Here is a 13,170-nt window from a genome sequence, read left to right on the forward strand (position 1 = left end):
AGGCTCCATCCCCAGTAGGGGGCCTGCAGGAGGCAGATGATGGATGTTGATATTTTTCTTCCTTCGATGTTTCTATCTCTCTATCCCTCTCCCTTCCTCTCTCTCTAAAGATCAGTAGAAAAAATATCCTTGGGTGAGGATTAACAACAACAAAAAAGAAGCTATCATTAACGAAGCCCCTATTAGAGGCAGAGGCTTCCCACACATTATCTCATTTAATCCTACCAAAAAGTTAACTGCTTTTAACCCCATTCTAACAGATGTTAAGTAATCTGCCCAAGGTCACATGGCTTGTAAGTGGCTAGACTAGGAGACCATTTTAGGTCCATCTGAGCTCAGTCTTTGTGCTCTATTTTTTGTTGTTAATCCTCACCTGAGGATATTTTTTTCCACTGATTTTTAGAGAGTGGGAAGAAGAGAGGGAGGGGGAGAGAGAAACATAAATGTACATAAATGTGAGAGAGAGACATCGATTGGTTGCCTCCTGCACGTGCCCTGACTGGGGACGGGGATCGAACCTGCAACCCAGGTACATGCCCTTGACTGGGAATTGAACTCTTGACCTCTGGTGCGTAGGGCAATGCTCTAACCACTGAGACACATCGGCCAGGGCACCTGTGCTCTACTGATGAAGGAATTCCGCTTCCCCCATCTGAAACGGAGGACAGACCCTGCCAGTGGCTAAGGACGCAGTTCAAAAAACCTTCAACATCAGACATCTGAATGGAGAAAACTTACTCCATTCAAAGAGGCTCAAACATGAACATCTTTCGTTACCATGTGGGGGAGAGATGGTTACCGGTCAGACGAGTGTGACGGGTCAAGGATCATTTCAAAAGTCTCTGGAAACAAAGCCAACGCCGCTCTTCTTCAGCCCAGCCGTACCTTTCCAGGCTAAGCTTGGACCATGGCAGGATGGCGACAGGGCTGGTCCCCAAACAAAATGCCCATAGATTCTGTTTCAGCGATCAGGAGAAAACAAGTATGTACTGTCTTGGGGCTGCCTAACATCCTCTGTGGGTCCCATTCGGATAAAGGAATAAAGGCTTGGCTGACAACATGGTACAAAGAAAAAGACGGAATTCTACTTTGCTTTTGCTTTGCAAGGCTGAAAGCGGTGATGGTACTTTTCCGCGGGAGCTGTGGGAAAGAGCAGAAGAGGCTGCTGCCTCTGGTGATGCCAGTCCCGCTCTGGGGACTCTAATTGCCGGTCCTGGCAGCAGGAGTCAGGGCTGTAGGCAGATCCACAAAGGGGGGGCCCACATCGGTCTTGTCCACAGCTCTCTCCATTCTCCCGTTCACGCCTGCCCCAGGGCTCCACACACGGCCGGTGTTCAGTTGAAAGAAATGAAAAGGGGCCACTGGAAATCACAGGGAGCCTCTCTGACAGCTCTGTTATGTTATGTAACTATTTGGCGTTTGTTTCCTACAGTTTACTTCCATTAAAAACAATTTTCTTGCCCTAGCTGGTTTGGCTCAATGGAAAGAGCGTCGGCCTGCGGACTGAAGGGTCCCAGGTTCGATTCTGGCCAAGGGCACATGCCTGGGTTGCGGGCTCGATCCATAGTAGGGGGCGTGCAGGAGGCAGCCGATCAATGGTTCTCTCTCATCATTGATGTTTCTATCTCTCTCCCTCTCTCCCTTCCTCTCTAAAATCAATAAAATATATATTTTTTAAAATTTTTTCTTTTGAGCGCACACAAAGCCATTTCCTCAGAGAAGCCTCGCCAACCTAGAGATTCCTTCTGGAGTTCTGAGAATGAGCGGATACACTAAACAAGACAGCGGGATATCTACCCCACAGTAAAGGGCTGCATGGCTTCAGAAGTCACAGACTTGAAAGCACACCTGGTAGAGGCATCCAGAACAGGACAGTACCCTGTTTAACTCAAGGTGAAGTTTAGCCTAAGAGGGATCCATGAAGGCAAACGGGGCTAAAACCACAGGCCAAAAGAATCACAGAAAGTAAGAGACAAACCCTCCCCCCTCTCCCCCCCGCAATGTTAAATCTAGAAGGAAGTCAAAATGAACAAGGCCAAAACTACCTTAGATGTCTAATTCGGCACGGTCCAGAAATCCTTCCTCCTCCAGCAGAGGGGGCTGAGAGGGGTTCCCCCTGATCTGCAGGCTCAGCACCGTATGTGGAGCATTACATTCCCAGAACATAACCTGCTGGTGCTGAATCTGTGTTGTATGCCACCACCCAGGTGGAGGAGAGGGTGGGAAATTTGGGGGATTAAACAAAGCAGCAGAGTTTCAGGGTCAGTCAGGTCAGACCACCATAGCTGCTGATGCCCTTCAGCGTTGAGCTTTTGATGACATTTCCTTTTACAGGTGCTAAGCAACTGCGCACTCACAAACTCAGACTGCCACCCGGTGTACTGCCTGCCACTTCCCTGCAGTATCCATTTCGCAAATCCCTCTGCAGAGGGCCCGATGGGACTGGTGATGCAGAAACTGTATCCCTCTGAAACTGTTTTATATACAGGAAATTAAAGTAGAGGAGGAAGGGGAGTGGGGAGAAATGAAAATGCGATGGCAAGGCTACCCCAGGACACCGATTAAAACCTCATTTCACTGGGGAAGATCACCTGCACCCGTGGGTCTACGGAGGGTGGCCATCTCGCTCTGTCCTTTCACTGCAGCTGCCTCTTGGATGTCAGTGCAGGAGGGATTTCTCATCCTCTCTGCAGGAACGGAAAAACCCTCCAGTTCAGTCCTAAAGGAGCTCAGACTTGTAGATGCCACAGAAAAGACTGCTGGCACCGCTCAGCTGTCACCACCCATCAGTGGAGGCCAAAGGGGCCGAGACCTTGTTCTCTGATGAATCTGTCCGTGTGCAGGAGCCACAATTGAAAGCAGGCAGCCCACTGAGGCCAGGGAAAGCTTGGGGTGTGGATTCCATCTTTGCAAGTGGTGGGGCGCATTCAAAAGAGCAATAACTGGAGGGAATTTTTGGTTCAGAAATTACTCTGGCCAGTGTGATGAGTCACTTTTGCTAGGACAGCATTCTGGGCCGGGATACCCTCAACTGCAGCATTTACAGGCCAAGGAATCGCTCAAAGAGATGGCACAGTCCAAGTTAAGAGGAGCAACTGAAAGACACAGAAGTGCGCTCACCCTTCCTTGGAAGATGACTGTGAAGCCATATTCACAGGACCAGTTCCTGTTAATCTCACTTTAAAAAAAATCCTTTGACATGCTTGCTTTCTCCTGCCACTAGGCTTTAAAAAAAGGAACTGAGGAATAAAGCCTAAAACACAGTAGTTTTCTCTTACATTTTCTAGAGTTATAAAAGAAGTCCTTGGTGAGAACCACTGACATACCATCCAGGGACACAGATGTAATATAAGCTAAGAGTGTAAAAATGAGGTCCTAGGAAGAAAAGGGAAGGGAGAAAACTCATAACAATATTCCCAGCTGGCCTGGCCGGTGTGGCTCAGTTGGTTGGGCGCCGCCCCATGCATGGAAAGGCTGCCAGTTCAATTCCTGGTAAAGGCACAGGCATGAGCTGTGGGCTCCATAGCCAGTGGAGTGTGCATCAGGCAGCGATCAATGTTTTGCTCTCGAAGTTTCTCTCTCTTCCCCCTCTTTTCCTCTCTCTCTCTCAGAATCAATAAAAAATATTTTTTTAAAAAATCCCAGCTAAAGATTGGATTTTTAAATTTTATTTTAGCCACTGGAGTTAGGGTTAGGTTTAAGAAAAAGAAAAAAAGAAAGAAAGCCTTCACATATCTAAATGTAATTTTATTAACTAGAGATAAAAAACATCTTTCTGTGTTTTAAGCCCTAGCTGGTGTGGCTCAGTGGATAGAGCACCGGCCTGCAGACCAAAGGGTCCTGGGTTCGATTCCAGTCAAGGGCACATGGCCAGACTGCGGGCTCCATTCCCAGTAGGGGGCGGGGCATGCAGGAGGCAGCTGATCAATGATTCTCTGTCATCATTGATGTTTGTATATCTCTTTCCCTCTCCCTTTCTCTCTGAAATCAAGAAAAAAATATTTTTAAAAAATACATTAAGAAAATGCGTACTGATATATTTCAACTAATAGTAACAATACTTTTAAAAAGAGAGTACTGTACTAAGGTTACAGTTCACTTCTCTATAATTCAACTTCCCCTCCTGAAAATGGGGCATCACCACCTGCTGCTCCTCTTATATCACATGTATTTTCTGATGGGATAATGTGAGAATGAAAGCATACTGACACATAAGCACTGCAAATACTGTGGGGTTCCATTTAGTATATGGGATTCTCGAATAAGTAGGAGAGGTAACACTAACCTATGGTGCCAGAGGTCAGCTCAGTGGATGCTTGTAGGAGGGAAGGACTGGCTTGAAGGGGTCACGAAAGAACTCTCGGGGTGACGGAAATTGTTTCTTGATGCTATTTTGTTGTATGGCTCCTTCAGATGACCACTTGTTCCGATCGATGGCACACGCACTTTCTGAGCAGCACTTCAAAACGTACGAAGAAGTGGAAAATTGGTCTCTGAATGGTCTGCCTCAAAACAAGAAAAGTTCTATTGGGACGATATCCACAAATTACCCGAAAGATGGGGGAAATGTGTAACTAGCAATGGACAGTACTTTGAATAAAGCACTTTTGATATTTCTCTTGAAATTATCTTGTTTTCTTTGATTACAAAATCCGCATTTTTAACCGGTTAACAGCATCCGCATACCAGTTAAAAATGCGGATTTTGTAATCAAAGAAAACACGTTTTTTAAAAAGTATAGTTTACTACCATTCCTGTTAAAAAAGAAAAATATAAATACCATGCTTACAAATGCATTGCCTTTCCTTGAAAGGGTGAATAAGAAATGTTAACAGTGATTTCCTCCAGAAAGGAAGCTGGATTACCAAGGGATGAGTGAGAGACTGACCTTCCATCATTCACCTTCTTATATCTTGGGGATGTTATGGCCTGTGCCTGTGTCACCTCTCTTAAAGACAACACAGCTTAGAAAACAATGGTACTTCTATCCACAACACTGTTCCTACCCCTGCGCTCACCCTCAGTCTCAGCTCAAACACGGCTGCACCAGGGGAGCCTTCTCTGGACCCAGATGGCAGCGGCCTCCCAACACATGACTCAATTACTGCGGACTTCTCCTCAGCCCTCCTCACAACTCTAATTTGGGATCTGCCCTAGTTAATGCTGTCTACCCAGCGACTGGCACTATGCCTGGCACATTCCAGGAGCTCACCAAATGTCTGCTGACAGGATGAATGAAAATACAGGTTCTCAGAGAAGCTACAAAACCAAAGGCCCATAACACATTAAGACAAGAGGACTCCCTGATGAGTGCCAGACAACGATGACTGGACAGACCAGGAACATAAGGTTTAGCAGTGAACTTGCAACAAACATGGCCAGGCTGATCCAATGCCAAGATGGCTGCCAGGAAATCTCGCTTTGCTACCAACAGCTGTGTGATCCTGGGCAAATCCCTCCATCTGAGCCTCACTGTTACCAATCGTCAAACAAGACAATTCAACAAGATGAATGGCTTTTCAAGCCCTTCCTTGCTTTTAAACTGTTTAAAAAACAAAAGTGGGACTGCTCTGATGGATGTAGGGTCGAGGGGGGTGGGTGGCTAGAGCCTGGCTCATTCCACTCTCCCCTTTCCTCACCGGGGGCCCCAGATAACCCACTGCTCCATGGGACAGAGTTTGACACCCAGTCTATTAAATGACAGATAAAGTCCCCCCAACACCTCACATTCTATGACAAACCTATTTCCTCATCAATGAGTGTGCTTCCTGGGTATGAAACGAGGAAATGGACCATGATCATTCTGACAAAGAGGACAAAAGAGAAAAATTCCGAATGCCACCAGGGCCAGCAAACCCTACTAGGTCTTCAGCAGGAAGAAAAAGAGTAAGAAGCCAGCCATTCCCCAAATGGCCAGCCAATGGCCCGGGTGATGACTGTTCAAGTCTCAAGGCAGCGATTCATGTCAGAGCAGCCCATGCCTGCAATCGGATGAGAGGCATGAAGTTGGCAGCACTAGACAGCACACTGCACGCTCAGTGAACTAGCAGTGAATTAACGAGGGAGACAACTGGCATGTGACATCGGCCAGAGAAGAAGTGTTTGGAAAGGCAAAGGGGAAAGATATTTAGCAAGCTCTGATCCAGCTGCCAAGACCCATCTCTCAATTCAAGGATATCCAGGCAGGGAACACTGATCCCTGGAAGTCTGCATTGGTGACTTCCAACTCCAGTGCTGACAACTCTCACTTGTAAACCCTTGCTGATAAACACCTGTTCAGAAACCTGCTCCAAGGCACGTGTTAGCTCAAAGACAGTCAAGACTAAGCCAGGAGAGTGAATAACATGGGCTAGGGTGGTGCCACCGTTTCTTCATTTGGAACAGAAAAGCCAAACTCGGGTCATCCCACATTTTGCCATTTCAGTTCTGCCTCAAGGGCAGGGGTTGATTTGCTCCACAAATATCCCCCTATTTTTTATTTTTATAATATATTTTATTGATTTTTTACAGAGAGGAAGAGAGAGGGATAGAGAGTCAGAAACATCGATGAGAGAGAAACATCTATCAGCTGCCTCTTGCACACCCCCCACTGGGGATGTGCCCGCAACCAAGGTACATGCCCTTGACCGGAATCGAACCTGGGACCCTTGAGTCCGCAGGCCGACGCTCTATCCACTGAGCCAAACCGGTTTCGGCTATCCCCCTATTTTGTGTCATGCTCTGGCTTAGGCCCTGGCCCCTATGAAGCTTAGTGTTTAATAGAGACGATGATTCTACTCACCACCCACTACTCACTACTCCTCACTGGTCTGTCTGATCGTCTCCTTTTTTTAAAAAAAAAAGTCCTCACAGGTAAGTACACAAATTCACTTTACAGACAGGGAAACAGGGAAGTTCAACTTGAAGATTAAAAGGTGAGTTAGGCCCTAGCCAGTTTGGCTCAGTGGATAGAGCGTCGGCCTGCGAACTGAAGGGTCTCAGGTTCGATTCCTGTCGGGGGCACAGGCCCGGGTTGTGGGCTCGATCCCCAGTGGGGGACTTGCGGGAGGCAGCTGATCAATGATTCTCTCTCATCAGGGATGTTTGTATTTCTCTCTCCCTCTTCCTTCCTCTCTGAAATCAATAAAAATGTATTTTTTTTAAAAAAAAGCTTACAAAAAAATAAAAGAAAAGGTGAGTCAGCAGTAGAGAAACCAGATTTCAGACTTATTATCTGAGACAATGTAGTCACCAAACTCAGACAGACAGGGTGTATAGTCAGTCATCCATTCAGCATGTGTACAGTGTGGAGCACCGCCAGCTCGGAGACTTTCTCAACAACTAGGAGAAAACAAGCTGCTCTCCTTCAGGCACGGAATTCAGAACAAAGACGGCCCTGGGAGGAGTCCTGGGAAACGGATGTGCATTATGGGCTGGACACTATGTAAAGAGTATTGATAAAATCACCAGTTTACACATGAGGAGACTGAAGCCCAGAGAGGTCATGGCATCTTTCTGGAGTCACAGAGCTAGACCACGGTAGTGCCGACACTCTCCACCCTTGCCCCATGAGGTCCCACCTGTCCCTTCTGTCAAGCGAGGCCACTCCTCCACTTTGAGCGAAGCCCTGCAGAAACACACACTCCAGGCTAAAGGGCAGGTAAAATGTGTTGCCACACATCTCTACAGATTCCCTCCACTGTTGAATAACAGGTTATTTTAGGACCAGTCCATCCAGTTTGGACAGCAGAAACATCAAGTTTGGTAACGTGCCTGGTGAAAGCCTGTCTAGATGAGCTTGCCAAGATGCGGGCCTCCTGGGATTTGGGTGAAAACTGATTGGTCAAAATCAATCTTCTATAACCTGCTAGCAATTAAAGGCTCAAATGAAAAAGAAACTAAAGGCGGGCAAATGCCACATGCAAATGTTCCTATATCAGCACTGAGCCTCTAGAACCTAATTTTAGAATCAGGTGCCAGTTCTCAACTATCTATAAGCAATAATGTGTGGAAAGATCTGCTGTCAAGAAAAAGAAAAGTTCCGCTGGACTTGAAAAAAAAAAAAAGAGTACAGAGGCTTCTTCTGAACAATATTTAAATCAGTCAGAAAGGGGGAGAAAGAGGCCAAAGACTACAAAGCAAAGCTAACATCTCAGTTCCCCCCTATACATGGGAACACTTTCGGAAGACCTGTCAGGGTGTGTCGTCAGTCATCCATGCAGCATCTGTACAGTGTGGAGCACCGCCAGCTCGGAGACTGGGACTCTGCCTCACGGGAGCACGCACACAGTAGACAAAAGGGTACAAGCCAAAGCCCCTACCATGGCTTCCTGGCTTCTAAGGCCCTGGATGAGATGCACACCCCTCTGCCTCTCTCACACATTCCCTCCCCATCATTACCTCTTGGAACACTCCTCCCTGTTCTTCCCATCACTCCCTCAGTCCCAGCCATACGGGCCTCTTTGCTGACCCTGGTACAAAACAGATGTTTCCAGCACAGGGCCTTTGCACACATGGTTCACTTTACCAGAGAGACTTTTTCTTCAAAGAGCTTTATGACTCGATCTCACTTCTTCTTTTTTATGCCTTTTATTTTTTAAAGATTTTTACATTGATTTTTAGAGAGAGAAGGGAGAGGGAGAGAGAGAAAAACATCATGAGACCGAAACATCAATCAGCTGTCGCCTGCATGGCCCCTACCGGGGATCGAGCCACAACTTGGGAATGTGCCCTGACCAGGAATTGAACCAGAAGCCTTTTGGTGCACAGGATGGTGCTCAACCAAATGAGCCACACTGGCCAGGGCAGTTCCTCACTTCTTTTAAGTCTTGGCTCAAGTGTCACCTTCTCAGTGAGGCCTTCTTTGACAACCTTATTTAAAAGTGTGTACATCCCGACCAATCCACCCCACTTCCTATCCTCCTTCTGCTCTTCTTCAAAGTATGTATCACTAACATAATATAAAATGTACTTATATTGTCCATTTTTTCTCCCTCCATAATATAAATTCCACGAGGACAACGATTTTGTCCATTTTGTTTACTACTGTATTCCTAGTTCCTAGATTGGCACCTGAGAAATAGTAGGTGCTCAATAAATATTTGAATGACTAGTGCTCAACTGTCCTTTTGGGAAAATGCCATGCTTTGTAAACCAGCCTGAGCTAGAGAGCAGGGTCTGACAGGGTCAGAGCTTCATCTGTTCTGGTTGTCAAGCCATTTTGACAAAATTGAAATTGAAAATGCTGGACCCCATAGCCCATTTTATAGCCAGTAAATGTACAGGAAGTAAATAAATGATAACAGAAAAGAAAGGGCAAAGGGTAGATGATCAGGCAGCAACAACTCCAATGGGAGAAATGCTCAGGCCACTTCCTTCAGTGAGGCCAGACCGCCATCTCTTGCTCCCATAGGCATCAGATCACAGAGTTGACCAGAGAGCTATGGGAGGTGGGGGTACAAATGCTGGGGTGCCAGGGAACGGGGGAGCTCTGACACAGGCTATGAGGCTATGATGTGAGCACAGCTAGGCCCTTCCTTCTGCTTATAACCCTCCGGGCCCACAGGCCTCCTTCAGTGTTCCTCCAATTACCAAGCTCTTCACTGCCTTTGCACTTGCTGATCCTGCCTGGATTATTCCGTCTGGCTTCTAGAGTCACTGCTCCAACTTGACCTTCAAATCTCAGCTTAGATGACATCATTTCAAAGATACCATCCCTGCATGCAATAAGTAAGACCTTTTCTGTCCTCACTCCCCAGTGGTCCTATTCATCTGTGTACTGACCACCTCCGACGTGCCATAAACATGTCTACATGATGGGGATGCAACAGTGAATGGAATTTCTGGGAGGACACATCCTAATGGCAGACAGGAACCACAAGCAGGATAAGTAAGTAGAATATAAAGTACCTTAGAGAGTAATAAATGCTATGTAGAAAGAGAGAGCAGGGAAGGAGGGTAGGAAGCGTGGGGGTGGAGGGGAAGGTTGAAATTTAACCAGGATGGCCACAGACGGCCTCCTGGAGAAGGTGATAGGTGACATTGTCATGGCATAAGAAATAGCGCAAAGGTGGGAGTGTAACTGGCCTGTGTGAGGAAAAGCAGGTGCTGTGGCTCAAGCTGAGTGAGCAATGAGGTGGGGAGGGGGGTTATGAGGTCAGAAGAGAATGGAGGGAGCCTTCCAGGTCAAGGTGAGGACTCTGGCTTTTTGTTGGTGAGCTGGAAGCCACTGAGGGTTCTGAGCAGCAGTCCTGAGATCTGACTTACATTTCAACAGGTGCTGGGGGCTGTACTTCTGTTTCCCTCATGGCTTACCAGTTTTTCCAATTATTACATTTGTTTTCTACTTCATCTCTGTCTCTCTCCCCCATTAGGATGTAGTAAGCAAGTCAAGGACAGAAACTGTCTGTTTTGTTTACCTATCCTCACACTTAGCCCAGTGCCAGGCACAGAGCAGGGTCTGAAATAAAGACTGGATGAATGAATGCTGGATGTATGAAGGTTCTGTAAAGAAGGTGAATAAATGATAATATCCAGCCACCCAACCCTTTTGAGATCACAGATGAAAGACCACAGAAGCAGACTCAACAGCTGCCTGTAATAAAATTTTGTCATTCTACTCTCAATATGCTTAAGACCCAAAAAGCAATTGGGGTGATAAAAAGAATGTGCTACCCAAGTCTATTCCCCTACAGAGTTCAGCTTTATCTAACATTTTCCGTGTTAAAAAGGGAAGAGTTGGGCCCTAGCCCGTTTGGCTCAGTGGACAGAGCATCGGCCTGTGGACTGAAGGGTCCCAGGTTCGATTCCGGTCAAGGGCACATGCCCGGGTTGTGGGCTCGATCCCCAGTGAGGGGCATGCAGGAGGCAGCCAATCAATAATTCTCTCTCATCATTGCTGTTTCTATATCTCTCTCCCTCTTCCTTCCTCTCTGAAATCAATAAAAATATATTTTAAAAAAAGAAAAAGGGAAGAGTTGGTTTTAAAGCTTTTGAGTCCTGACTTCCAAATCTACCATTTTCCAGCTCAAGTCCACATGGTAATCTGGGGGACAGACTAAGGCGTCCTGGCTGATGATGAACTCTGGGCATTCTGGAGTCAACCAGCCATACTCTTATCTTAACCAGAAGAGACCTCCTGACTTGAGGGAGACCCTCTTAATGAAGGTCAGAGGTCAAGCCCAAAGGCTAAAAACCCAAAAAGCATGAGGCTTGGGAGTCTAGAACCAAACCCAAGCTCCTCCTCAACCCCATTAAATACCGGGAGATAATCCAAGAACCAGGGGCTGGGAATGGAAAAGTGGCCACAACAGGTAGGACGGGGTCTCTCCGGGGGTCTACAACATCACAGGCACAACCACACAACCGTAAAATGAGAATTACAATGTCAAATACCTGAGGGGCTTGTGACCTAAAGTATGTCCATACATACAAAGCCCTCAGCAGTGCCAGCCACCTAGTACTTGATAAATGCTAGCCACCAGCACCTCCCTGCTGCTCCCCAACCCCCAGGTCTGAAGCATGCTGGTGGCTGGCTGGGTGGTAGCAACAGTAGTTTGAGAGTGGTTAATCCCACCACCGTCAGATTTTTCCCTATCCCCCTGGGGCGACATGAGGATACATCTGGAAAATGCTCTGAATTCCTTAGGAGTCAAGGAATCCTGACAATCCAATGCAATTTCCTACTCATCTGTTCATTCACTAAACACTTACTGAGCACCTACTGGGTGCCAGACCATTTCACTGGGTGCTGGAGATGCGGACAGTTAAGACAAGTCCTGTCCAAAGACTAAGAGCCATTTACTTAGAAGAGAGCCAAGTAAGCAGTCCATGACAACCCATTGTGATCAGAGTCACGGGACATCAAAGAAGGCATCTGGTTCAGGCCTGCATGGTGTGGGGGGATGCTCAGGTGGGAGGCACCAAGTCGGGGTGCAGCAAAGGGAGGACGGTGACAGGAAATGTGTTTAGGCAGTGGGAACGGCACAAAGCAAAAACACGGAGGTACAGAGTTGGAGCTTTGCCGAAAAGCAAATGCGTTTGATTGGAGCTTGGGAAGTGGTGGGAGGTGGAGAAGGAGAGATGAGGCGGAAGAGCCAGGCAGGGGTCAGAGTCCACGACTTGGAGGTCATGCTAAGGAATGTGAGTTTTAGCTTGAGGGCAGTGAAGAGCCACTGATGGATATTCAAGCAGGATTTTTTTGGTAAAGGGTTCCCCAACTGCTCAAGTGACCTCTTCTCTCTGGAGTTATCTGTTCCTCTCTGTGTGAAGAGAAAAAGAACACAGAAACGGTTTCTGGGTTGTGATCATTCCTGAGTGACCTTTAGGCAAAAAGACCTACTCAGAAAAAGAAACACCTTCAGGTAACAGACACTTCCCTCCACTTTTAGAAATAAATACACCAAAGTGCAAAGCCCACCCCCAAGCCATGATTGCTCACGGGAAGTGACCAGTCAAGACGCGCCACAGTTTCAGAAGATGACTAGGAAAAAGATGCAAGTCCAAGCCCAAAGCCAGCAGGACCAACGGACTGAACTGAGTCGGAAACACTTTTAGGAAGTGAAACGAGAAGGGTGGGAGAAGTCCTGTGTATATAAAGGTCTGTTTGCAGAAGGAAGTAACACCCCACAGACCAGGGGTGACAGGTGTAGGCCCCCAGCAGGCACCCACTGCCTAGGGTTAGGGCACCCACTACAACAGGCTCTGCACAAAGCTCCTCCTCTAACCCCTGACACACACGGGATGGCGGGTTATTCTAGAGCCGAGGCACAGGAGACCAGCCTACATCGTCCAGGTCACACGACCAGGAAGCTGCTGAGCCGGAGTTGGGGGCCTGGGGCCGACGGATGGGGAGTCTTTCCCTGATCCCGCTGAGCCTTTCGAGCCGCTCGGGGTGAAGCCTCTGCTGAACCCACACGCGACAGACAGTCTCTACATAACCTCTAAGGCGTCCGCGTCCTTGGGAACCAGCGGAGCCGCCCTCCACAACAGTTTGTAAGAGGCTAGACCAGCCAGACGCTCCGAACTCTGCTCATGTTCCTGCCGTCGGCGACAAGCCGCTTCGCCTCTCAGGGAAGGATGGGGATAAGGTGACCATATTAAGTTTCTGTGAATTCAATGGAATTGGGAGAACAGATCACAGAGTGGTGTTGTTTTTTTTTTTTAATTAAAGGTACTGCGGTAATATTTATA

General features: G+C 47.4%; 1 protein-coding gene across 3 annotated transcripts in view; it reads right to left on the reverse strand.

Moving 5' to 3' along the window:
- AP1B1 (adaptor related protein complex 1 subunit beta 1) overlaps positions 1 to 13,170 on the reverse strand; it is a 43,216-nt gene that overhangs the window by 28,512 nt on the left and 1,534 nt on the right. For 2 of the 3 annotated variants that reach the window (XM_054712562.1, XM_054712561.1), the window contains exon 2: positions 4,286 to 4,502. The exons of the other annotated variant lie outside the window; for it this stretch is intronic. The gene's annotated coding sequence lies outside the window, so the exon portion shown is untranslated. The remainder of the gene's footprint in view (positions 1 to 4,285; positions 4,503 to 13,170) is intronic. 3 annotated transcript variants of the gene reach the window in all.

The sequence above is a fragment of the Eptesicus fuscus genome, chromosome 23, assembly GCF_027574615.1.
Source record: "Eptesicus fuscus isolate TK198812 chromosome 23, DD_ASM_mEF_20220401, whole genome shotgun sequence".
In the NCBI taxonomy this organism is placed as follows: Eukaryota; Metazoa; Chordata; class Mammalia; order Chiroptera; family Vespertilionidae; genus Eptesicus; species Eptesicus fuscus.